Source organism: Cyanistes caeruleus, chromosome 2 (genome assembly GCF_971803275.1).
Source record: "Cyanistes caeruleus chromosome 2, bCyaCae1.hap1.1, whole genome shotgun sequence".
Lineage (NCBI taxonomy): Eukaryota > Metazoa > Chordata > Aves > Passeriformes > Paridae > Cyanistes > Cyanistes caeruleus.
This window is the reverse complement of record NC_141702.1, coordinates 50,702,147-50,729,289: the sequence shown is the minus strand read 5'-3', so window position 1 is coordinate 50,729,289 and position 27,143 is coordinate 50,702,147. Positions and strand designations below refer to the sequence as shown.

Sequence of the window (27,143 nt, the reverse complement as noted above, 5' to 3'; positions counted from 1 at the left end):
ATAAGGTCTTTGCCTGCACACACAAATAAGAGTTTACTCACCCAGACATGATGGTCACCTCTCTGACAGTGTGAAACACATACTGGAGAATTTTGTCCAAATATATTTGGTTTTGTGTGTAGAAGTGTGAAAAATGGTGCAAGTGGATCAGAGATTCCACTTGCCTTTTTAAGACAGGAGGGAGCAGGCCATTATGTGAAAGTTTAATTGCAGAAATTCATATGAATGCATTGTTTTTGTATATAAGGCTATCAGAATAGGACAGAAGTCTTGTCCTTTTGTCATCACTGAACTGGTGCATTCACAATGCTGTTTTCTTTAGTGAAACAGGCTGTAGATGTAAAAGGGACTTGTCTCTTCACTCTCTTTTTCATGCCATGCATCTGTCATAGGAAATTTTGTGTTAATTTCTACTGTTACATAACTATTACCTTTGTAAATGCCGGCTGTCGGCTTGCCTAGTTGTACATTGAATTGTGGCTGAATTCTGTATATAGTCAGGAAACAATAAATGAAAAGGCCACAAGCACAAGCAGACACACATTTCTCATTTTATGATTTTTTTTTTTAACAAGAAGTAGCAGAAGAATATTTTCCGATAGTGTAGGAAGAGAGAACTGTGAGCAAAAAGAAAAAAAAAAGTGAATTGAGTGTAAAATATTAGTCCAATGAAAAATTGCTTTCTTTAGATGTACATTTGCTTTGAAATCATGCTGGGTCTCCTAGTACCTGCTGAGCTTAGCTTTAAGCCCTGAAGCTGTGATTTAAAATAATATATATTTGCTCTTTCATGTCTGTGCTCTATTATATCAATTTCCATGAAAACACCTGGAAGAATTCTTAGAGGTCGTCATGAACTCTGACTTTAGAGATTTTCATCTTTAGGTCCTGCTGTGAACTGATACTACACATGCCACAATCTGTCTGTGGTTTCTTTCTAATCTTTGGGAAAAAAGGAAACATGTATCACAGGAACCAGTACAAACACATTCACCTGGCTAGCAGCCTTCCAGAAATTTGTTTCTTTTTGAGATTGCAATCTAAACTCATTTTTTACTTAGAAAACTGATATAAGATGCTGATCTCCAAAGACTTGGAATTTCTAAATCCAGAAACTTTAGGCATGTTGATCCATCCAAAGTTGAGTACTTAATTTCCAAAAGTATTAAAATTTTAAAGTATCTTTCACTTTTTCTTCCTGCTTCTCCTTACTTTTGTAATGGTTATCACAAGGGCCTTTTCTGTGCTGCTGGTAACAAGGACCTGCAGCCACTCTCTTTATCAGATGCTCACATTTTTCTGTTTCAAGGTCTTCATTGGCTGAAAACCCACAAAACCCTCAGTGACTCTTTTGTAAGTGAATGAGTATTGATTTCACTCAAATTAGATTAGTCACTAATCTTCTACTGTTATTTAAGGGGCAAAGATAAAAACATCCTTTAGGTAGTTCTCTGGGTTACATTATAATGGTTTTGTACAGGGTCCTTAGTAAAAATAAGTCTGGCTATTGTCCTCAGATGGTATACAATGATATTAGCAGGCAAATGTTTGCAATATCATCCTGAATTTTAGAAGGGTGCTTAAATGTAATTTCTTTTCCAGGAGTCTTGAGAAATAGAAAAATTCATCAACTGGGTCACTGTCCAACAAAGAACAAAGACTCTTTAAGACTTCAGTGAGGAGAATTGTTTCCATAATTATTATTAATTTTTGTCACGTAACTTCCAATCTTTTTCTATTCTTCAGAATTTTTAAAAAAAGAATTAAACAAGAAAGTTCCAAACTCATACTGAGCTGTAGGTTGGCATTATCAGGGCAGTGATACTATCAGCCATATGAGTCATTCAGCTGCCAGTAAAGGAAATTCAAGTCTCTAATTTTGCAGAGTGAGAATTGTCTTTTGAACACAAAAGATGCCCTGACTTTGTGAAGTTTAGGCTCTTGACTGCAATCTTTTGTTAGATATTTTGATGAAGCATGTACTGAAATGTGAAGGAAGAATCTGGAGGAGTTTTGAACAATGATGTGCACATCAATTTTTCTCTGTATGTGAAGATAAGGCCCCTTGGCATTTCCTCCCTTATCCTTCATTAGGAGGAGTGTCACCAGCAGGTCAGGAGAGGTGATCCTTCCTCTCTTCTCAGTGCTGCTGAGACACATCTGAAGTGCCAGGTCCAATTCTGGGCTCCCCCACTGAGGAGAAAAAGAGTTGTACTGCAGAGACTCCAGAAAAGGCCCAAAGAGATGATGAGGGGATGGTGCACTTGTCATATGAGGAGAGGCTGAGAACTGGGATTCAGCCTGGGGAAGAGAAGGCTCAGTGGGATTGGATCAATGCATGTTAATAAATACCTGAAGGGAGGATGTAAAAAGGATGGAGACATTCTCTTTTCAGAGATGCCTGGTGACAGGACCAGAGGCAAAGGACATGTATGAAAGCTCAGGATTCCCTCTGAATATCAAGAAAAACCTTTTCACTGAGATGTTGTCCGAGCACTCACACCAGTTTTCCACAGAGGTTGTGGAATCTTCATCCCTGGAAGCCATCTGGACATGGTCTTGGGCAGCCAGCTGTGTGTGGTAGTGCTTTGGACTAAATGACTCCCACAGGTCCTTTCCAACCTCAGCCATTCTGTGATTCTACAATCCAGATCCAAAATTTGGGCTAGAAAGGCATCAGGAGCTGAGAATGAGAAGGATTCTGTCAGAAAGTCAATAAAGCTTTTGGTCTCTGCTTGGCAAGGCAGGGGCTGAGCTGGCCTTGCTTCCTTCCCAGGTGGCAGCTGCCACCTCTGCCTGCTGCAAATCCAGCAGACTTCTACTGTTGCCTATTTTCTGCCCCAACAAACCTCACCAAAGCCATGCTGATCCCCAAAGCTTCTCAGCTTTCAAAAATATAAGAGGACCCTTAGCACAGTTTAATAATGTCATCAGTTCCTTCATAATTAGCTTCCAAAAACCACCATGATTAACCATCTTCCAGGAAACGGAGCCTCTCCTTCCCAATTACAGCTGTTTCCATGGCTGAATATTGGGGAGAGAGAAGGAAGAGTTCCTAAAGGCCTTCTCTATTTCTAGATCTATCAAATATAAAGGTGTCCTGCATGGGCAGCCACTGCTGGGTCCATCCTTGACTCACAGAAGGAGCCAACAGTGGCTGTCTGTGTGGGATTTTCTCAGAAGGTAACAAGCCAGGACCCAGCTTTTAAATATGATTATACATGAGATCTGTCTTCTCACACTTCTTGGTCAGAAGTATCAAACGTGGGCACGTGCATTTGCATTGCAAACACTTGTGAAATACCAGTATTATCTGAGCTGGCTTTTGGTGGTAATTTTTTCTCTAAACCTTCCTAAACCCACATTATTCAACAAAGCAGATATGGCAAATCTGAGGTTGAATTTCTTTCCTGGGACTTTAAATGAATGTGGATTGTACAAAAGGCTGTGTGAGTTGGTTACTTAAAACCTTTTCAGAATGTTTGCTTTAATCCTGGCAAAACCTTAGATGATCTTTTATATAGTCTCATAGACAGTGTTTAGTCAAAACTGAGCATAGTGGCATTATGACTGTTATCAGAATTTGAGGAGTAGGGTTTGCCAAGTAGTTTAGAGTTGTGAGTCCCATTCAGCCACTTGTCACCATCCCCATGGCCACAAATCCTCAGATCTCCCTGTAGAGTCTCCAGCGAGTTTTGGGGTAATGCAAAGGATATTGTGATATTGCCTTACACAATAATTAAGTGCAAACTGAAGAAGAGAAACCTGTCTTTGTTCAGTAAGTGTTCAGATAAACTGTGGACAGTGGCCATCTCCTACCTTTCTGTCACAGTCTTTGTTAGCAGTACAACTTCTCCATAATGGAGTTTATGAAATGTAAGCAGTTGTGTCAAACATGTAAAAACTTTATATTCTCTATTCTGGAGAAAAAGATACCCCAGCCTTTTCAAATGAGTTGCAGGGCACTGGAAATGCACTGCTAGTTGAAAAATTTCAGTATCTTCAGCTGCAGTTTCTGATGTCTGGAGACAGAGTGCCTGGAAAAAGGAAAAAACACAGAAATCTATTGTAATTTGGACTAACAGTGTCTTTAGGTAGATAGTGGGTTAAATAGTAAAGAGTAAATTCTTATTTTTAGGAACAATTGAATCAAGCAACATAATGATACAACCTCCACATACAAATTTAAAAGCTGGGGCTATCTCAGGCTATTCCTGCAAATGGCTGTTAGCAGCTGTAGCAAATGACTTAATTCTGGGAACTGCGAGTTACTGTTTAGTGTCATGAAGCCCAAGCAGCTGCAGAGAGTTACTTTGCCTGGAAGTGAGATGTTTCTTCAGAGAATGGTAGTAGAATAGGGATTTTTTTGCTATTGCAGTTCTGGAAGCCTCCTGGTGCTGTCCTGAGAAGACATCTTGAGCCCCACCTCCATCAGAACATCGCTTGCTAAGAGTAAAATCCATTTGTTAAGTTTTTCTAGATGTTACTGGCTTGAATTTCTATTAATGGCAGATGCAACAGTCATCTGTGATGTTACATATTTTCCACATACATCTTTGCACTATGTACTGATGTTCATGGAAAGCCTGTATTTTTATATAATTTTTTAGGAAATAATTATTTCAAACACGAAGTTAACCACTGGGGAAATAGTGGATTTATTTCAAAGCCTTCAGATCTGTTTATCATTTGGGAAAATATGCTCAAACTGAAACACAGGGAATGCTTTAATCACACACAAGTTACTGGCCTCAAGGAATGGTTGAAATTTGCTGGTGAAAGGGGAGGCGAGATGACCCACTGGTTCATCCTGATTTCTCATTCTGCTAATTTGCTAATAACATCTGTGGGATTACAAGAGTCTTCAGAGATTTACGATGCCAAGACTATTTGTTGTGCTAGTTCAGTAATGTCCCAGGCTGGAAAAAAAAGAAATCCAGTTCACTTGATGTCCTCCAAGTACGGTAGGTAATTGCCTAATGTCTTTTGGATTAGCTCATCCCATGTAGTGATTAAAAGAACTTATGTGACGCTCAAAGTTGTTTTTCCTTCAGTCTAGCAACCAGAAATCACACTAGTGGGCCTAATTCTCTGCTCTGTTATGTTGTAACCCTGCTGGTTTCAATAGAGTCATGCTGGTGTTGAAATGATTTAAAGGACCAGTGGGTGAAACATAGCAGCAGAAACATATCAACTACTTAAAAACCTTACGAAATCTGGGAAGTTGATCGGCAGCTTCATTTATTTTTTTCCAATTATTTTATTTTTTTTTTCCAAGTCATGGATGCTCATATTTTGGGAGTTGTCATAAAAGTTAACAAAAACTCAGACCTGGACTTTTTTTCCCTTGGGCATCTGTTTATCTTCCTTTCAGTTCATGATTGTTCTTTGCTCTGAGGGTATTCTTTGGTGCTTTGTTCAGTACAAGGAGGCTCCTGCGATTTCCTCTGGGCAATGTGAACTTGTCTGGATGCTACAAATGAGCAAAGAGTAATTTTCCTATTTTTATTTCACTTTATATTGACTTTTATGATTTGACTGGTTTTCCATATATTGTTTTTAGTCTTCTCACACCCTAGCAAGATATTATCATATATGATAATACAACCTGTTTTGAAATACTTAGGGTTTGCCAGCAATTTTTATTTGACACTTTAATAATGTCTTTAAGAGAGAAGTGGGAATTGAAAAGAACAAAGAATCTCCAGATGTCCTAAAAATGTATGATGTAGGATTTGCAGAATATTTCTTTACTTGAGAGATCACTAATTTTCATTTGAAGCAGCACAGTCCTGCATTACCTTTTCCTGAATTAATATGAATACAATTTCATTTACAGATTGTCTTTTAGATTAACCCTGTATCCTGGATGTGTCTGGTTTATTACTGAAAGTGCACTCCTTGCTACTTCTGTTCTCTGTGGGTTTGCAAACCTACTTTAATAAAAATGCAACATATAAACACAATTCTTCTTGCAGTTCACCTTGTCTTCAGACAAGGAAAAGAATGCCAAGAAATTAACTATGAGGTTTTGGCATGTCTTCTGAAGGGCAAGCTAGCTCTCAGCTTCAGTGTTCTGTGCTGTTTGAATTGTGCTGTATAGAGACACATGCTTTAAACTAATTGCTCCCATGCAAGTCTTGTAGGAAATAGAAACGTGAAGTTCTTGTGGCAAATTTTTTTGACTATTTTTTTTTACCAGGTGGTTGAGCTGAGCCTAAAATAGAAAAATTCCTTCTCTACTCTGGTTTTCATCTTTAGTTTCTTGTCGTTTTTATCTGCTTCTTTTTAAGTCACCAGTAAGATATATATGAATCTAGTGGGTTCCTCACATTATGTGTTCTTAGGGGTCATAGAAACCTAAGCAGTAGAAGGACCATGCTTGACCAGAAACTGCAGAGAATAGAGGAACAGTAATAAACAGACTATTACAAGAAAACAATTTATAATTCCAACTTTTTGTTAAGACACATTAATGTAAGCATTGCTTCTCACATGTCACCAACCCTTTGGAGGGGTGATGGCTGTTATTTCAGATGATTCGTGTCAGTGGGGTTCCACTTCTGGATTTATAGGAGAATCAGGAAAAAATGAGGGGAGGTAACAGATTTTTTTTCTCTTATCCCTTTCTAACAGCTTTTCAAGAGAGGTTTATCTTACTTTCCTTTGCTGCAACTGCAAACTGCTGAATGTGCAACTTCTTTTCCTCACATTTTGATTTTCGGTAACGCTGTTACTCGCAATTAGTTGACATCTTTAGCTATTTGAATGTCAATTACATTCTTAATTTATGTGGAAAACAATTCTGTAACTTATCAAGTTAAACTTCTTAACAGTGGGAAGGATTTCTAAGGTGTATTTTACTTCTTTTTTTTAAAAGATGTGCATGTACTTAAACCTTCTAATGATATTTCTGTTAGCTTATTATGTTTCTGAACTATGTTCTGTAGGGAAATGCTTTATATATAGTTTTTAATATAATTTTATTCTTAATTATGTAGCTGTTAGGCTGTGATTTGACAGTGAGGCACAAAGCTTTGTCTACTGCGATCACAGATTATGGCAGTCACAACAGTTTAAATTTCTGTTGTTCTAATTAATGATATTATAATTTTCTAGTTAACCCACAGGCTTGGTAATTCATCTTCACTGTTGCTTTTAAGTGTTTTAAAAAACAAGAATGCAGTCAGGAGTCCAGCACTCAGTGTTATAAACCAGTATGCTGCTAGGAGGAGTAATTTTTTTAAGGTGCTTTCTGGAAGCTGCCCATCTCTGGTGCTTTTTGCAGTGCTGCCTCCAACATTGTGCTCAGCTCTGGTGAGCTGGGTAACCCTTGGCATAGGCAAATAGTTCACCTGTGTACTGTCAAGAGCTTACTCCTATCAACCTAGAACCAAACTCCTTGCCTTCCTGGAAAATAAAAAGAAGGGGAAATTTCAGAACAGAGCAGTTTACTCAGATGAAATCAATATGAGCATTTCTTCCTTGGGAAACTGCTGTTGTTAAAAAATTCAGGAAATAGTCTGCCTTTTGCTGAAAAAGCCATTTTAATCTGTATTTAGGACAGAAGTTAATTTTTAATTTATAGGAGCATACTGAACTCAACAAAATTTTTTTGTTTTTCATCTAAATCTCTCTGCTCATAGCTGGCTATGACACATAGCTTTTCTTGTTAGTGTTGTGTGTTTTACATCTATAGAAATGTCCTTCAACAAGAAGGACCCTGCTGTGCTTATGAATACTCGGATTCATTCCTGGCATGAATTGTCTCTCCAGAATAAAGCAGGAGGTAAGTCTAACCAAAGTCAAAGTGGTAAGTCTAGAATTATTACAGACAAGAAAAGAATGTGTTTTTTTTTCTTCCCTCATAGAAATGGAATTTCACTATTATATTTGCTAAAAAACACTTTGATATACCGTTCTTCATGGGACTTGGTATGAACTGATTTTATTCGTGGCTCTGTACTGATTAGAATGAAAGTCTCTGTGGGAGAGGGAGTGTGCAGTTACAAAAGTCAAGCCACAAGCCTTCTAGAAGCTACACTCTTGCTTAACTCGTAATTAGTGGTAATTTCATGAGTTAGGGAATGAGGCTGGTAAGGTGTGGGTTATGCGGGTGGTATAATGATATCTTCTGGGTTTGTAAGGCATAACTTTTGTCTGCTTTTACTTTTTATGAGGGATACAACTCTATTGAGGATAATTCTGTAGGGTTGTTTTAATAACCAGATGGAGCCCATGACCAAGAAAGGCTGTGTAAGTTTAAAGTAGGACCAGCTGTAGAGAAACATTGGGAAAGAGACTACAAGCTTGTTAAGATCTTGGGTGCATGAGGGCCCTACACCCTGGAGATATGGAAATACGAAGGTGGACATGGTGAAGGGTAGTGTGAGGAGGCTGAAGGAACCCCAGGAAAGATGGGGAAGTATGGGGCTGTTTAGGCTGCAACATATTTTGGAGGTGAAAGAGATGCAGAAGAGTTCTTCTGAGCAGCTAGAAACTTCTGAAGGAAACCTAATGTTGCAAGGAGACCAGGAGTCCTCTTGGGTTCCACTAACTCAGAAGAGAAGTGGTATGGACAGTCTCCTGCTAAAGGAAGGAAGAAGGTTAAAGATACTGAAAGAGGAGACTAGAACAAACCCCATTGTTTCCTAGGAAAACTCTTACTGCCTCAGATGTGAGGACTCCTGTGTTTTCCATGTCTTGATCAGGCTGCTCCCACCATGCTGGGGAAACATTGCTGTACGGTAGCACAGCTTCTGTGATGTAGGGCTTCCATCTCCTAAACCTGTAGTTTAGAGAACTAAGTCAGTAGCATCTGTAGCTGAGGTGACCGTGATCATAGCAAAAAACAGTGTTCTGTCCTTCTGCCCATTCACATGGGAAGTGCTGTCAGTCTTGTAAAATTCCCATGTACGAAATACAGATCGTTCCAGGTAAAACGGGCCATTAATCCAGCAGTAATGGAACCTACTGAGAACACTGGTTTGAAAAAGCATCTCTTCAAAAGAATTTAAAACCAATTTAAATAATTAATACCTTCTAAAAGATATTTCCTATGGTTTTCAGATATTCCTTCCCCTTTGGCCCTTATTTATTACTGTTGTGTGAACATAGTCTTTATTCCTTTGAATGCGTATACAGAACTTTACTGCCCTACTTGCAGCCTTTAGGCTATTATAGATATTGCAAAGGTTTACCATTTTTCAAAAAACAAATACTGCTTCCAGGGTGCTTATTAATCCTTAGATGGGTAGAAGGCTGAAATATTGGTGCTGCTTGAAACAAATACTCTAGGAATATAGGAGTATAGGAGCCACTGCTCTCTGGCAGGGGGAAGCAGGCCAGAAATATCCTCTGTAGTAGTTCTTGATTAGTGTCTTTGATCATGCACTCTTCTGTGAGCATATTTTTCTTTTGGGATGAGAAAGGAAACCATTTCAGAGTGGTACAGCTATGGCAGCAGTGTCCCAGCTATCCTGCTTCTGCAGAGATCTATTCCTGATGGATACTGGCCCCCAGGACCCTTAGCAGAGATAAGCCTGAACAAAATTTCCAAGCACAGCTTCTTAGTTTCAAGGAAACTCCACTGTACCAGGGTTGTTTTTAAGTCTAGGTCTTCAAATAGCTGTTAAGCTTCCTCATTATCAGCATGCAGTGGTCCAGGTAGAAGTAAGTGAAGGCCTAATTTAGCAATTTAATAAAATATATGTATGTCCATGCTAATGACTGTATCTCTTTGCTACTCGTTGATAATTGACATGCTTTTTCTTGGGTAATGAGTGTTTAGGTGACTGAGAGTCTGAGAGGATGTCCTTCATAGTATCACCATTCATAGTGAACATTTCAAAATCAAGAGGAGGAAATTATGTGTGTAGGTGTACCTGACACACAAAAAATATTTTTCAAGTCTGAAGAAATCCCAGAAAATATTTTCTGCAGTAGAGTTACACAAGTATTCTGAGGTCTTCAGAGGAAACCTTGGGCATCAGCACACTTTAGGCCTTTTTTTTTAAACTTTGTTTTACTTTGAAGTTATTGACATTATATGAGGAGACTTCTGTGTCTCACAACAAGCAGTGGAGCTCTACAAGCTCACTTGAAGAATGATGATGATGACACTCCATTTGTACAAAAACTAGAGACAGGAAATGTATGTGTTCTTTTGTGGAACTCTAATGCACTCCGTATAACATAACCTATTTCATATAAATAGATATAGGAGGAAAATGGGGATGAGGGGAATTTTAGTTTTGTGATGGAGGATCCTGAGTAAATTTCTGGCAATATGTTCAGTGACGAAAAGAAAAGGATAGGGAAAACCAAAGAGGGAATTCAAGGTCTTTGTTCTCCATGAAAACCTTGAAGATTAAAAGCAAAACTACAAATCTTTTCATGAAAACTTTGGGGTTTAGATGTGAGGCATTTATCACAGGAGAAGAAATCCTATTTTTGCATGAAATATTGCATCTGGCTTAAAATCCAGAAAATAAATAATAAATGATAGGGAAAAACCACTTGATTCATTAGGTGCATAATTCACTTAGAAAGCCATCCTGTTCCTGTGTTGCTGACATCCATGAAAACATTGTCTTTCATGTCAGCAGACCTGGACTGAACTGTAAACCACAGAAATAATCTATTTATTCAGGAAATTCTAAATCTTCAAAACACTGAAAAGTTATGTGATATACTGAGTATCCTTTTTTCCCACTGGCTTACAGAATTAGGAAAATCTCTCTTTTATTTCACTCCTCCATTTAGGAATTGTTGATGCTATTCTTTGTTTCTTATCAGTGGAATTTTTTCCCCCTCAAATGCTTTTGTGCTTTGTTTCACCACCCCTCAAACACTGGAGGATTTCTACACAAAGTGGGGACAAGACTAGAAGGGATATGCAGAGACCTTGTATTTGGAGCTTCTGAGAGCAAAATTTACATATGGAACAACAACAAAAAAAAAAGCTTTTGGAAGACATCCTATTGTCCCATTTTCTAAATCAGGGCTGCAATTCCATCTGCTGCTGCAGCATTATGTTTTACAATGACCCTTGTAAACTTACCAGCTTCGTCCTAGCAGTACTCTGGGTTTGGTCCTGCCAATGTAGTTGCAGAATCTGCCCGTTGTGCTGGCTGGGGAATCTGTGCTGGCCTGCAGCTTGTCCTGTTTTTACATTCACCCATAATCTACTGCTGTCTGGTTGAATAGTTATCTTCTCCTTTATGTCTCATAAGAACGTACATTTCAGGCAGCACGCATAGTCTCTCTAAAGTTTGTCTCTGCTCACCTAAATAAGCTAAAGTAATTTAGTTCTTTTCTTGTAAACAGAACTGTATCAGTTCTCTAGATAAAGCCTCACCACTGTTAGGCAAAACAGCTTCCATATCTTATCTAAAAGTATTTGTTTAGAATAATTTTAAGGACCACGTTAGCATTTTTACGAGCGCATTGCTTCAGTGATGCTGTTCTCCTTAAAAGGGAACTTCAGCCTTCATTGTAGCCAGGGATGATACACTTCTAACAGAATCAAGGTTTTAGCCACCGCTTTTACATTAGTTTTCATGGTACTGTCACCTTACAGCTTCTGTTACATGTTTTGACATTACTTAATAGACTTCTGACACAATCACTTATGTGTTCTTCAGTTCTGGAATCACGTTTTTGTTGAGGCCTTTCAGTACTACTGTAGCACTATACAAACTCCCAAATAGTTCAGGAAATAAACGTGGAAAGTGGCACAGCTCTTTGCTGCTGTTGTTTTCTCAACAGTGTCAGAAAGACAGGACTGGTCTTTGCTAGAAACCAGAAAGCAAAAGAAAGAGCTCCACAATTTATACATTCTGGAACTTAGACACCACCTGAACTTGCTTTGAAACACAAAAATGTACTTGGCGAGGGCGAGAAGTAAATTTTCAGGATAAGGAAAAAATGTCAGAGACCACAGCTAAGTAAATACATGGAAAGAAAGACTAGACAGTAGAGGAATGGACACAAAAATGTGGAGGTACCTCAAAGGAAACCATAATCAATGAATACAAAGAGAGACATTGCTGGAAAAAACTTTGCAGTTCCATGAAATCATAATAAGCCAAGCCACAAGTCTATAGTTGTAGGAGCTGCTAATTTCACAGCCGTGTTCATGTTGGCCCTTGAACATATGGCAACAAAGTACAAAAGTCAGTGTGTATCTACTCTAATAATTTATTTTTTTTTAAAAAAAGAAAATTCTTACTGTGAAATGGTACAGGGGAGAAATTACTTACCTAAGACTTATTTAGACTCTGGGCATTCTGAGCACACTGGCAGAATGTGCTTTGTAACTCCTGCTGCATAGTGTTATTTTACTAATGAAGTGAATCACAATGACATTTTTTAATTGATTGTTCAGCTAATTGAGGATGCATAATGGTTCAAAAAACATGAATTCAAACAGGCTACAGGCCAGTGAAGAACCATACCTACCTGTTGTGTGCTTATTCAGGACACTCTTTCTGTAGATTTTACTGTGACACAGAAGAATATTTCTCACATTTTCTTACCAGTTGGGGATACATAGGATTTTCATTTTTTTAATCAGTGGAAAGAAGACATTTTGTGTATCTCCATAGTATCAACTGAGACCAGCAATAAGGTCAGCTTCTTACTCACCCTTTCCATTTTTGTGCTGAAACATTTAAATCCTTAAAGTTGCACTAACAACTCCTCCATGACTCTTTCCTGACTCTGTTCCTTCTACACTCTGTATTTACTGCCTAACCTCCATAAAAGAGTAAGAAATTTGAAGATTGGTTCTTAAAAGAGCTTACCAAGCTGATACAAATAGCCTCTAAAAGGTTGATGGAGGCTTCCTACTAAGATGCTCTCACTGTGAAAGTGTCTCTCACCAGCTGATGGTAACTAACAGGGTAGAACCTCAGTGTCTGTAGAAACTTAACTTGAATCACTTAGTCAAAAGTCTGCGTCTTGTAGTAGTGCTTTGCAGCCATTGTGGCATTTTTTGGATGCACAATAATGCTAAATATTATAGATTTAGTCTGTTTCATTCATTTCTATGCTGAGATGAAACAAAAATCATGAGTTTTCAGGAGGGGATCACTTTAACCTTAAAGTGATCACTGTCATTTGAAAAGCAGAGTCTGAAAATTGTGAAAATAAATGCTGCAGCACAAATGGCTTCAAGCGTACCAAAGCCAGGTCTGCTGATCAACAAAAGCAACATGCACAGGCTCTTTCATCATCTGACTGCTTAAAAAGGCCATGCTCTGTGGCTGAAAACTAGTAACATACTGAAGCTCTTGAAGCTGATGATATGAGGTAAACTAATTACGTCTGGAAACAATACCCAACTATTTTCAGTTAATATTATCTCCTACTATGCTTCAAAGACTGAATCCCAAGCCGACTCAGAATGGCTATATCTGTAGGATTTCTCATTTCTGTTGAAGAAACACAATGGACTTAAGATACTCACACTCTCTGTCTGAACTACTTGCCATCAGATTTTGCTATTTGAGCATTTTGCAGGGATGTTGGTTGTCTGACTGACGCCTTTACTGTGTGCATGGGACATTGCTTTGAGGGTTGCCTCCCTCCTGTGCTGTGCTGCCTTTTGAGGAAGCAATGTGACTCCAAGGCAGGCTCCTTTGGCATCTCCCTGGAGCAGCTGATGTCAGCAGCATCACCTCTGTGGAGGTGCCTGGGTTTTCACTAAGCTTGCAGAAGCGTCTCTGACCATTGCTGCACCAGTGGCAACTGCAGTGCCAGCAGCATCTCCAAATGCTCTGGTGGTCTACACAATAAATATGAGCTTTTGCATCTGGGGACAGATATTGTGTATGTTTGGAGGATGTATATGTAGATGCGGTCCAGAGGGGCGACAGCAGAATCATAGCAGGTATAGAAATATGCTCAGACCTGTTTCAGATCTTTAACCAGTCTTTGTGTTTCTGAGCTCCTGAAGTTTTGAGTCAATCATTCTGGTTTTGATCAGGGTCAGGTTAACTAGTTTCTTTATAGAGCACATATGGACCTGTCACTGGACTATTTAACTGACACATTTACAGTAATCACTTATCTGGCATGCAGCCATTAGCACATAAAACACTAGGCCTGCAAAGTTAACTTTAATAACAATATATTAAAAATGTTCAGCAGACTTCCCCACTTTTTTCCAGAGAACCAGTCTGTGGGGTATCACATTTGCTCATAATTGGGCACAACAAATGCACAGCAGCCATCTAAAGACACTCTGTAACCTGCTGGAGAGGAATGTTTCTCTCTTTATTGATGGTGCACCTATTTAGCTGTTGTTATTTCATGGAGCGGTGAATTGGACTGGCCAAACTTCACACCCACATTGGTTTAATTTCTGTGTATGCCACATGTGACTGATCATAACTAAAACACAATCACATTCCTTGTTCTAAGGCTCCTGCTGGCACAAAGCTTTCGCAGTTTTGTGTAGGCTCAACTTAAAGATATGCTGCTTCCCTTCCAGATGCATTACCTGAATACTTCTGCAGTGTTTGGCAACCTCCAGAGGTGCAATGCTGCATTTTTCCTGTGGTATTCAATGGCTGCTGGAGTGGTCTCCTCCCGTGGCTGTTAACAATAGATATTCATACACTGTCATACAGGTTCCCCATGTTTCAGCAGAACTGTCATTATTCAGCACAGCAGAGAGATGCTCGATATTTCCATTTCTTTCTTACACACTTAAGTAATCTCAAGCTTTGTGTGGAGCAAGAAGAGTACAAAGTACAGTAGATGTAGTTGAATGGCATATTGAATGCAGCTCAATTTTACATCATCAAATGTTTTGATTTTAAAAGTTTCCAGTAGTACCAAATTGTGCTCAAGGTTTGATAATGCAGATAATTTAAAGCAGCTTTTACAGGCACTTATTTTGGCAAGACTCTGTGCAGAAACTAATAATAAAATTTCAGTGGCCTTAATCAACCCAATACATGATGTAATGGTGAAAAATAGCATGGGAAAAATGTTCATACAGAAATAAATTATCAGACAAATTTTCTTAAAATAAAAAAAACCTCAATGTCAGAGAAATGTCAAATCTTTCTTTAAAAGCGTGCTGAAACAAACTCACTTCAAACTGCAATCTTGCGCTCATTTCTCAAATGTTTGCCTAACTGGAGAAAGATTAGGCATAAAACAAAAACTTACTAGTCAATTATTTTAGTCTTGAATCCTTGTTCAGGAAAAAAATATTGTATCCCTTTTGCAGTACTACTTGGCAGCCACTTAATTAGTCAGTGATTGAAGATCTGCTACAAGGGGTAATCATTCAAATGCAGTGAGTACCTATTTTTGTATGAGCTGTTTCTGCATTACTTCCATGCTTTGATGAGCAGTGGCGCTGCTGACATTTAAAGTGTCCTTGTTGCCATCAGGTCTAGTATAAGCAGAAATGAAACTCTTTCACACTTGGACTTGTCATTTCTTGTTCCCTACAAATTCAGATAGGCTGTAGGCTACCTTTTTGAGGCTTTCTCTGTAAACATACCAGCTATACACTGACTTGTTGAAAACAAGCACGCTTCTCCCCCTAAAGTGAAACAAAATGCAGTCAGCTGAAACTCTGGAGAACATTTTAAGGTGCCTGAGAGTTAAATTTTCATGTAAGTAAAAAGCTTTCTGACAAAAGATTGTTTATTTCAGAGAGTGATTGTTTCTAATGCCTGGATGGTTTTACATGTTAAAGATCAGCATGAAATCACACTGCAGAACGATCTGTAGTGGTCTGGGGTCCCATCATGTAACACTGAAAGAGGTTATCTGGTAGGTGAAAAAAAGCCTAACTAAATTAAATTTGACAGGTCTATTTTGTAATTAAGCTCTGTGGAGACAAAATAGGACAAGATGGTATGATGCTGCCCAAAAGAGGGGCTACTGGGTTTCCATAAATAACCCCTGGCAAAATTAGAATTTGGCAAAAAAAAACGTGCCCAACTAAAAGATATGTGGGTGAAGAACATTAATTCTCTGGCAATATGAAACTTCAAATTTCATATGAACCTGGTAAAGTTTGGTAGATGTGTGTGTGTTCTTTTGACCATTTAATAAAAGCTCAGCGAAGCAAAGAGCAGCTCTGTGTCACTCTGATCACAAAGTCCTGCTCAGGCTCAGGGTGCAGCCAGGGGAAGTGCCAAAGCTACTGCTCAGACAAAACCCAGTGGGTGAAATATCGAGCCTGTGAACACACATGGCTTGCACCCTGTTTTGCCACCTGTATGCCCAGTTTGAGGGAAAAGTTGTTAAAGGGACACTTAGAATTTGGCAAGGTGAGCAGGAGAAGGGATTTAGAAGAAAAAATGAGGGGGAAACAAAAATCTTTGAAGGTCCAGAGATATTTCCTATTGACCTCAGTGAACAGTAACATTGAGAAAATGACTAAGCCTTGTTAGAGATATTGAAAATAGAGGCCAAGTTGATCCAAACCCATCATATTAACCTATAAAAACCCCTGTTTTCTTGGAGGAAGTGTGCATAGCTTTGTTTTGGTAGCTGGAAAAATGTGTGTCATAGTTCTGAACTATTTTGCTCCATTGGTCTCAACAAATCTTGCCATGCTGGATCGTACATACCAAATGATTCTTGTGAATTTTAGTGTGCCTGAGGTGGCAGACACTGAAAATAGGGTATAGATTCACAGGCAAGTTTGCAGTCAAATGTGAATAAAACAGCTAATTCTAGGGGGGAAGCAAAAAGGAAAAAAACCCACCAATTTACTATCGTTAAATCATTATCTGACCATTACCCCATCTTATAAAATTTTAAAATAGCAACACTGAGATTTGATTTATCAACTGTTATTGACTATCAGTTTGAATGAAAGCAATCAGACACTAAAGCTGTGAAGCTCTGAACAACATGGCACAGAATGGGGCTGCCAGCACTGCCCTAACGTGGCTGTATTATTTCTGAAAGAGACTGGTTAGTTGGTATGGGTATCTCTGCGTGACCTGGTTTTTGGCCAGAAAAATAACCTTTGCTTAGAAATTACAGTTACTCTGATTTGAGCAAGAGGGGCAAAAAATAAAAATATTTCACTAAATAGATGCTTATTTTTTTGAAGAATACAAGTTTTTACTTCAGCTTCTTCTTCAGCATGCCAAGAGGCTTATTTCAAAGAGTGGGAGAAGAAAAGTACAGAAAATACACAAAGTGTGTGAACACAGCAGGTCCCTCCAGCATTTTGTGCAGTGCTCAAAATACAAAGAAAACACAAACAATGAAGAAATAAGGTCTGACTTTCCAGCTTGTCATTCCTGAATTTAAAACAATAACCTGGGGCTAAAGATGAGCAAAGAAGGTCAGCTAGAGGGCTGGAGGGAGCAGAAGGACTGGTGGTTTTGGAGACATCTCGCTTTCCCAAAAGCAGCTGAATAAATTCTGGTGTGCCTCTGACCGAGCAGCAGGGATCTGAGAGGAGTCTCTGAATGCTGCTGAAGCAGTGCTGGCTTTTCAAGCCAACAAAATGCTCCTTGGCTTGCTCACATTTGTGAGAGGGGAGCTGGGCTGGCGTGGTCACTGCTGGAGAGGAGGGGAGAGCGGAAGGGAGGAGGAAGAGGGACACCGGGGTCTTCTGAGAGGGGGAAGGTGCTGAGGCAGAACTATTTATTGGCTCAGTCTCCCACTCCATATAGGTGACACGTATCCCACACAAGCTGGAATTTGACCAGCACTGAAAAAAACTGAACTTGAAAATTTCTATTATACTTTTTTTTATTATTTTTTTTTTTTTTTTTTTTTTTTTGCAACCGTGGCAAGTGCTGACAGATCAGAGGAGCAATTTTTCTAGCACTGAAATCCTTTTGGCAGAGTACAGTGTGGACAGTATGCCTATTCTTAGAAATTATTATCCTACTAATCATTGCTAAGTACTTTAAAACAATATATTATGTGCTAAATACAGGCAGGGAGCTCAGTAGTGCCCAGAAAGGGAGGACTATACAGATTGTACCCTAGAGTTTACAGTCTAAAACATTATTGTTGCTGGATGCAAAGCAATTGGGAAGATGAAAGGACTGCACAAAATCACATTACCTCAGCTCAAAGCAGCACTGCAGCCCACTGAAACCAGTAAGAGACTTTCTGCACAGTCCATTGTCCTGGGATGGAACCCAGGGAATGGATGAAGGGATGGAAGCTTCTTGGGCGCTGTTTGCCTGGGTGGGCACCTGCCTGCTGGCTTGGCTCCTTGCTTCTCACTGCTCCAGCTCTGCCACAGTGCTGGAGAGAGCCAGGCTGGCTCTGCCCGGTGCTGTGAGGGTTTGGGAATTTTGCTGTCCAGGGAAAGAATGTTGTTATGTCTAATTCTTAATGCAGCGCTGTCACCGGGAGGCTGCAGGCAGATTTGTTTACTTGACAGGCTCTGCTAGCTTGACTTTCTAAGGGTAAAAAAAACTACGTTGCTGTGTGGAAAGACTTCTATAGGAAGGGATCAACCTTCATCAGTTGCATCAGTCTGTGGTTGCTCAGAGCCATCAGGGCCACTCAGGTGTGTCTGACTGTGATCTCTGCTTCAGCCTAACAACAGCACAGGTCTGACACAACAGCTAGGCTTGATCTCTTCCTGCAGGAGACTCACAAGGGCACATTTTCCTGCACTAGGGCTGGTTTCTGTCTTTCAGAGTTCTATTGCTGAGGTCTAAACCTTCATGGAACCAAAAATGCGTTAGCCTTCATGATTAGCTTGCGTGTTGTTTTTATATTACGTGAAAGCAATTTCTTGTTTCTTCTTGTGGCGTGATAATGGTTAAATTATGTCTTAAAGTGAAGAAATGTTTGCAGAGGTTGTTGATGACTCAGATGGTTTCTAGGACAAACCATTGTTTTAAGAGCAGCATGTGCTTGTTCAGTAGACACCCTCAATAGACACCCTCAATGCCATCAAACATAACTAACAACACTGACCAAAAAAGGTATTTGTCTTGAATTTGAGAAAGCATAAATATTTAAATCAAAGCAAAAACATAGCTGCTGCCTCAAAAGGCCTGTGGAAAAATAGCAAGAACCATCATATCTGGAATTGTGACTTTATAAAACATCTTTAATGCAATAAATATCCATCCTGTTTGTTGAAATAACTACATGTGCTGTGTCTGTACTAAGGCCAGCAAGGAGAGCTGCTATTAATGATTTATTAACATGTAATAAAATTATGTGCAGCTCTGTATATTTTTAGATATGAGACAATATTTTGCATATAAACACATACACAGAGATTAACACATACAGACGAAATCCTGTGGAAAACATAATGTGTTTTATGTGGTATGTGTTTGCTCTACACTAAATGTTTTCAGTTGTATTCATGCTCCCTATGCTTAAATGAAAAAATGATACTGAGGAATTTTAACAGTTGGTCTCAGATTCATCGTCTCATATTTCCTGAAACATTTAAAATTGCAACTGTAATCTCATGCTTCCTATGCTGAATTTATTTTGGACCACAAGCTAATGGAAAAAAAAATAAATTAAGTCAAAGATTGTGAGGATTTTGTCATATCTAAACAATATAAAGGAGTTGAAGTCTCAAAAATTTAATCTGAGACAGCATGTAACTATTTGTTCCTATTATGTTATTGGCACCCCTCTCATTAAGGGCAAATAATTTTATTAGTTTGTTTAAGAATTTCAAGCTCCTAAATCTTTCAAAATGAAACCTGCTACTAACAACTTGTCCCAGAAAGTCAACAAAGTAAAACAAACTTTGTAGTTTTTTGTATCTAATACTACTGAAGATCAGACATCTAATGTGATTCATGCACAAAGTACAGTGGATGGTGAAGTCTCAGATCCCTTAAAAAAAATTTAAAACTCCACTATGCATTTAAGATGTGCAACTCCCATCTATCACTTGACTTTTATTCTTTCCTTTCAAGAGTAAAAACAGCAACTTTGCTGCTTGCTTTTCATCTTTAAGTGACCTGACTCTAAAGTGCTGCTGTTTTCTGCTATTTCACAGGACACAATCTCTAAACCTTTCCTGTCCCTTTTATAGATTAACTATTGGATTTGTGGTGAAGTTGTACCTGTCCCAAGTGTTTTTCTGTTAGGTGAGTTTTGCTGTGGGGGAACAAGCTGTGCAGAAGAACACAGCTCAAGAGACAGATGAAGTAGTGAGTGGGTTCATTAGATCCTCTGGGGCATGGGAACTCTCAAAAAGTAAGAGCTCCAATATTTTTTTTTTTAAATAGGATAATAATGGCTTAAGATGTTTAGTATTTTACTTATATTTAAATCAGAGATTTTCCTTTCTGTAAGTGGTCCAAGGTGCATGTTCAATTCAAAGGCAAAATCTTGTGATGTCAAGGAGTCCTGATTTAACTGTAATGATACATATAGTAAGAATTTGCTAATTTTTTTTCCCCAAAGACATGAAAAGTTATACCAAGATTAAAAAGATAATACTCTACAAAATTGTGATGTCAAAAGTACCTATTTCTGGTGGAGTTATGTCCTATTGAACTTGATCCTCATTTAAATCCAGAGTAAAATTAAAGCCATTTTTGGATGTATGTACAGAAGAATACCATGTAAGAAGAAGAAACTGCTGAGAAATTTAGGCAGGAAAATTGAATTATATCAGGTTGGAATTTGGATATTTGTTTAGACTAGCATTTTTGCTTATCACAGATACCACTCACTTCCTAGTTCCTCTACTTCATTATTAACTTCTTGGGTTGAGCTTTTGACCTAGAAATCGTAATTCCACTGCTTTTAATGGTCTGCATCTCAACACTTGAAGTTCGAGGTACATAACTCACAGTACTGACTGATAAGCAGGTAGTAAAAACATTGTTTGAATACTATTGGTTATCCCATAGCAAATTTCCATTGAGACTTGCACGATGCTGTTGTCCATTCTCATTTCATTTTTGAACCAGGTCACACTCACACAAAATTGGAATGCAGGGTAATGCATGGGTCTAACAATAATAAGGCAGCAGCTGTGAAAAAATCATAAAAATTCAAAAGTTAAGGTCCCAGCTGAAGGTAAATTTTTTCTTTAAAAAGCATGTAATCCTGATATGTTTTATGGTTGACATATTGAGTTTTTTCAGGCTCCAATGTCCAGATCAGTAGCTGGAATGGAGACTGCGTCCACACCAGGAAGTGATGCTAAGAGAGTGGGTGTGCCTGCTTACAAAGCCACAGATGCCTTGAGGCAATTAGGAAGGACTGGAAATTGTACAGACATACAATAATTCATTTCTGTTCCTTAGTGTTTATTATAGAAATGTTCAAGCTGGAGACTTGGCTCGCTCCATGTTAACGATATAACAACTTCCACTATTGTTTTACAACAATAAATACTTCTGATAGTAAAAAGACATATTTTACCAACAGATTCCATGCAATATGACCCCATGCACTGCAATATTTCTTGGGAGAAGCTTCACAGACAGCATCCTGGCAGTTACTGCAGCAGTTGTTCATCTCCATGAAAAACATCCAGGCCAGGTGAGTGAAAGTGAAAAACCTCCTGTTTTGTTGTTTTTTTTTTTTTTTTTGTTTTTTTTTTTTTTTTTAAGAGCTCTGCCCTATGGTTCATTTTGGTTTAAGGAACAAAACTAGAAACTGTGGTTTCTAGTGGTTCCTCTCATTTTATTAACAACCCTGGTTTCTGACACTGTAATAAAAATTAGTTATGCCATTCTAGGTCATCAAAATAGGTTTCCTTCTTCTGCACGTATACTGACTTGGACTTGTCATCTCAGTTGTAGGACAGAAGACATTATTTAACATCTCAGAGAATGCAGCAAATATGGGCAGAAAAGAGGGAAGAGGTGGAAGATAGAAAGAGAGGGTAAACAAACACCATTTTACTAAATACTTTTCAGAAGGTTCTGTGATGCAGATGTGGGTTGAATTGAAACTGGTCTTAATTTTAGCATGTGGTTGAGGTTGAAAGTGATTTTCATACATGGTGCTGTGTTTCTCTCTGTCATCATATTATTATTTATTGATTTTAATTTACTTCTCCTTTCCAGAGCTAGTGGAGCTTTCCAGAGCTTTCCCTTGCCTGATTGCCGATTTATACATGGCCTGCTTCTCCCTTTTGTTTTTACAATGTGCTTTTAAAAAAGAATGAATAAAGGCAGCTCTGCACATCTTTTCTTATCTTCCTTCTAGAAACAAATATGTCCAAAAGCTTGGCAACAGTAGTCCAAGGATAAATCACCTTGTTTTACAGGACTTTGCAGAACCAGCTGCCTACTAATGGTCAGTTTGATAGAACCATTAATGGGAAAATCCCATGTACTACCAAGAATTCAGGAAAACTTTTTCATCAGATATGGTGCAGAGTGCATTTTATTGCAAAATATCTTTGTCCTTAATGAAGCAGGGACAATATTGCAAACAACTGGTATTCCAATTGCTAATAAAAAATTGTCTTGGGGATCAAAATCAGAGATAAATATGTAGGTATTCATATTAACCAGCTTCTGGCAGCATAACAGAGTTGCCACAAACAACATCAAACTCAGTATATCCAGGGAACCTGTGTCAAGAAAATAATTCCATTTTAAAATAGCAGATATCACATCTTCATCACTGAAATGTCAAAATATTTGAACTAAGAAAATGTAAATATTAATGGATTAAACTAACCTGCCAAGTTGCAGTTGGAGAGCATTCCAAGTAGGAAGATGGTGAGTTTTACCAAAAAGTAAAAGCTTGAATTATGGACTTTTAAAAATTTGTTTGTTCAAAACTGAAGTTTTGTGCCATGTGTAATCAATTTCTGGTTGTCTTTCATTGCGCTAAAGTACTAGGAAAATTTCTGTCAGCATTAAGATTAACCTGAAGAATTTATACACATGGATATTTATTCTTAAATAACTACTTTTGATTAATTGCTTTCAATTATCTTCCTGTGTAGGTGCTCTTATAGGAAATATGTGTCTAATTTTGGATGTGGTAGCTATTACACACACTTTACATGTCTCACCACAGTATAGATTAACTTTCTGTGTAGACAAAAGTATATTTTCTATTTTATAACCCTTTAAAGGTAAACTTAATGTCAAAATCATAATCCTTGAAGGGCCTAGTAATATCCACCACAAGAGATGGAGCTGGAAGAAACAGAAAATCTTTGGTGTGCACATGCTCTTCGTTAGATCTCAGATGCCTGAAAGCTTTCCTGTATTTGCTTTCCCTACAAACTTTATAATGCTTTTTGCCTTAAAATGACAGGTACAGAACCACTGCTATGTATAAACTCATTTCTTTTCTTCTCATTATTATGAAAAAAATAACCTCATGTTAGAAGACAATGGTGTTTGTTAAGTGACATTTATCTTATTTTGCTTGTAAATTATATTTAATTTCTATACAAAAACCTTGTATCTTTTTATTGGATAAAAAAACTGTTTGTGCTTAATAATATGCTTCTTTATGGTTTGAAGACTCTGATGTTTAGCCTTTGAAAGTTTCTGAACATGTTACTTTCCACTGTCAGTTATTTTTTCCTTTTACTGTACCTTGCAAGAGCCATGACAAAGTAATGATTCAGTGTAGGAGATATAAACCAGATTTAAATACTTAGCATTTTACTTCAGGCATCTGGCTCATCCAGTCATATTTAAATATAATCAAGATATTCTTGAAATACTTTTAAGTTTATATTTCAGGGGAAAGGCAAAATAAAAATTCCTGTGAAAATAAAACCAAACTGACATTGCCTGTATCTGGACACTGTGTCTCCTCCTGGCTTTTTCTTACTTTTCCTGCTGCAAAAAGAAATCTATTTGGGGTCATCTTAGAAAGACTTCTGTCCTTTCAGGATGACATTGACCCATGGATCACTATTGTGAACTGTATTTGTATTTCTGTGTGCATTAAAAATTACTGATCTGGCAGAAAGTTCAGCAGCAAATTCTATATATCATAACATCACAGTTCACAATTTTCACTATTCACAATTTTACTGAATAGAGACAAGTAACACTTCTAGGACATAACTCCTTTCTGTGCTTATTTAGACAATTTAGTATAATTTTGTTCTTCTGGGGTTTTATGGGGTTTTTTTATTTATTGTTGTTGTAGCTTTTTTTGTTTGTTTGTTTGTTTTTCTAATTACCAAACAGATGTTAGTATTCATGAGATGCAATTGTAAAAACTCAGTGTAGAAGAATAAAGGAATAGGTATTGAGGATTAATAGCAGTTCAGGTGATCTGTTGAGAGTCACCAGTGCAATAATCTGTGTTCTGGCAGCAGAGCTCTTGTCATGGCCCCAGGGCTGTGCAGCATCCATCTGTCCTTGGGCAGAGTTCCTGCAGAAGGTGGGGGCTTTTGAGGTGGGGTGGAGTGTGATATAATATCTGACTGGCTCCAGCTCCAGGTGCCAATGCTCAAACATTGTTCCTAAGAGAGTAGCACTTATAAAGTGATCTGAATAAATAGTTATGTTCCATCCAAGTGGGAGGTCAGTTGATGGGCATCATGTTGCTTCTGAGAAACCACTGTGTGACCCCAGTTGACACAGAAAGTGATGATTTCCTTGTCTCATTTGCTAGACAACTGACCACACACCACTCTGCTGGGAACCTGTTCCTTTGGAAGCAGCAATGAGTATTAAGCGATTTGGGGTTTAAAGAAGTTGAAGGGAAAATACTCTGCAGGTCACAGAGGCTTATACTCCACCACTGCATCTTGGATCTGGTTCAGTTGCCTACAGTCAGTTTCTGATTGGAAGAAAAATATTAGAACTCGAAGGTATCACTCTTCTGCAGAGATCAAGGTTTGGTTGCAAAACAAATATTTATTTCACTTTCAGATTTGTGATTTTAAATGCCCTGGAAATAACATTCTTAAAACTCTCTCCTGTCCTGGAAAGAAGAAACACAGAACAGGAGCCTCTTGGGAATACTGATCTGCCAAGGGAATAAATGGATTTATGCAGCATTATTTAACAGCTACTGCCCGGAATATTGTTAGGAGCCATAGATCATGGTTGCAACACTAAAAACTCTGGAATGGGAACAAAATTTCAGTTTTGTTTTCCTCCTGTCTCCAACTGCTTTATTCTGTCGGTGCTGTTTTTTGACAACTGTGTAAGCAATGTGAATATTTTGCCTGTGGAGCTCAGAAGCATCATATTATGTTCAAGCTTTATCCAGGACACAGCTCTTAGAGATAAGGAACGTCCAGCCTTCCTCCTCCCTCCCTGTCCCCATTACTGGAAGATAGCCCCAGTAGCTTTGTACCTTAACATGAGAACTGGAAAGGACTTACTCCACCCACCAAAACATGACAAAGACAGGATATATCTTTAGTACATCTAGATAATTCAGTCCTGTTTTAAATAGTCAAATGAAAAGAATTCTTGTATATGCCCTGGGAGACTGTTTCCCAGTTTAACAAGATTGTTTTATTCTATTGAGATCCTGTGTTTTCCACATTTGGAAATGAGCACAAATGACCATTGTAATATTCTAATCATATTTTTGCCCCAATACAACTCACAGAACTTTCTGAATTAATTTCTGTTGTAGTCAAACTGCTTTCAAGAAACAGAGACCCAACAGCAAACTTGGTGAAGTATTCCAGTTAATTGTTTTTCTTTTAAATGTATGTTTGGCTTCACTTTCTAGCTACATTGCACCACTAGTAACAGATGTGTATATTTTTTCTGGGTTTTTTTTCCACATTTTTTGTTTCCTTATAAAAGAAATTACAAATTATCCACTACAGTTATTATTCTTGAATTACAGATTTTTGGGTGTGTAAATCTCTGCAACCTATACCCACAATGCCTGCCCTTTTGGAGTTTTTAAAGTAGGTTATTTCTGCCTTTCTACTCCTATTGCTGGACTAACTCCTCTAAGCTGTAATGGTGACAGGGAGATAAAAATCTCTGATAAAATTTAAACTCATGGAGTTATCATATCAAAGCAGATCATTGTTGGACCAGGTTCCAGGCTCACCTAGTACAGAGGAATGATTATTATATCCTGTGTCATGAAATTTTGGAGGTCTAATATTACTTTATTTTTAAACTCTTTTTATTTATTTTTTTTTTCATACCTCATGGTATGGAACAAAATGAGGATTAAGTGGCATGTTTAGACTAATGTTTTGACTGACTGGCAAGTGTAATTCAAGAATTAAATCCCCATCCAGTTGCAAATAGACAAATTTTTGCCATTCATTCATTCCCAGTACCTTTTGAGCAAGAGCTTTCCATAGGTTCTTCTGTTAGAAATTTCCTTCATATTTTCAGAAATCTCCAAAAATCTGCACTGAAATTAAAACTAAGTTCCAGGGGGTATGAAGAGATTGCTGAAACATGATGACAGGTTCCCCAGAAAAACTGTGGAGTTCTGTCCACTATTTCATGTTGAAAAGATGTTGAAAACTTGACCAGAGATGGTGTTGAGCAACTTTCTGTAGCTTTGAAGCTGGCCCTACTTTGTGTGTAATGTTAAACCAGATGATATCCAGACCTCACTTCTGATGTCCTATTTTTCTGCAAATCTGCTTTTTCATTTTATAATCAGCGATTTCTAGAACTGAATCTGCTAAGTTTCTGGTTTCATTGTCTTTAAATACTGCAGTCACACAGCACCAACAGCCTGCAGAACTGGAGCATATGAAGTGCTTACAGTTTCTCCTCAGATTTCTGCATCAGATGTGGGAGATTGAACACAAGGTTTTCCTGGAAACTCTTGGTTCTGGGTAAATCTTCAGTAAGCACAACCTTTAGGTTTTTAATTGGCATATGATGGTAGAATTACTTAAATTCAGGAATGAGTGAAAGGCTATAATATGCTGCTATATGTTATTCCCAGATTGAAAAGAGAAAGTCTGATGAATGTCTTTGGTGATCTCTTGCCATGGTTAACAGGGATGTCAAAAATAGTGAGTGGTCTCACTGATATTTTAAAAGCAGAAATGCTTTCCTGATCTTCAGTTATGAGAAAGTACAAAGAAATAAGAAGCTTGTAGTAACATTAAAGAGATTTTGTTTCAGTTTCTCAAATTTAGAAGTAAAAGAGAGAAGAGTGGTTCCTTAAAGGAACTGACAGGTTTTATGGGTTAGCCATTACCATGGGTAGATCTGAGTCACTCAGAACCAATGCAAAGTGCTCTAGAAGTTTACATTAGT

The 27,143-nt window shown here is 38.1% G+C and overlaps 1 long non-coding RNA gene across 5 annotated transcripts in view; it reads left to right on the top strand.

The window, feature by feature from the left end:
• Positions 1-23,702, top strand: part of LOC111942058 (uncharacterized) — a 35,240-nt gene extending 11,538 nt beyond the window's left edge. For 2 of the 5 annotated variants that reach the window (XR_015283161.1, XR_015283160.1), the window contains 4 exons: positions 20,027-20,081; positions 21,376-21,489; positions 21,747-21,835; positions 22,020-23,702. This is a non-coding gene — a long non-coding RNA (uncharacterized LOC111942058). Of the gene's footprint in view, positions 1-7,676; positions 7,790-19,990; positions 20,082-21,375; positions 21,490-21,746; positions 21,836-22,019 lie in introns of all 5 variants that reach the window. The other 3 variants (XR_015283159.1, XR_015283162.1, XR_015283163.1) reach the window with 3 other exon arrangements.
• The last annotated feature ends 3,441 nt before the right edge of the window (positions 23,703-27,143 follow it).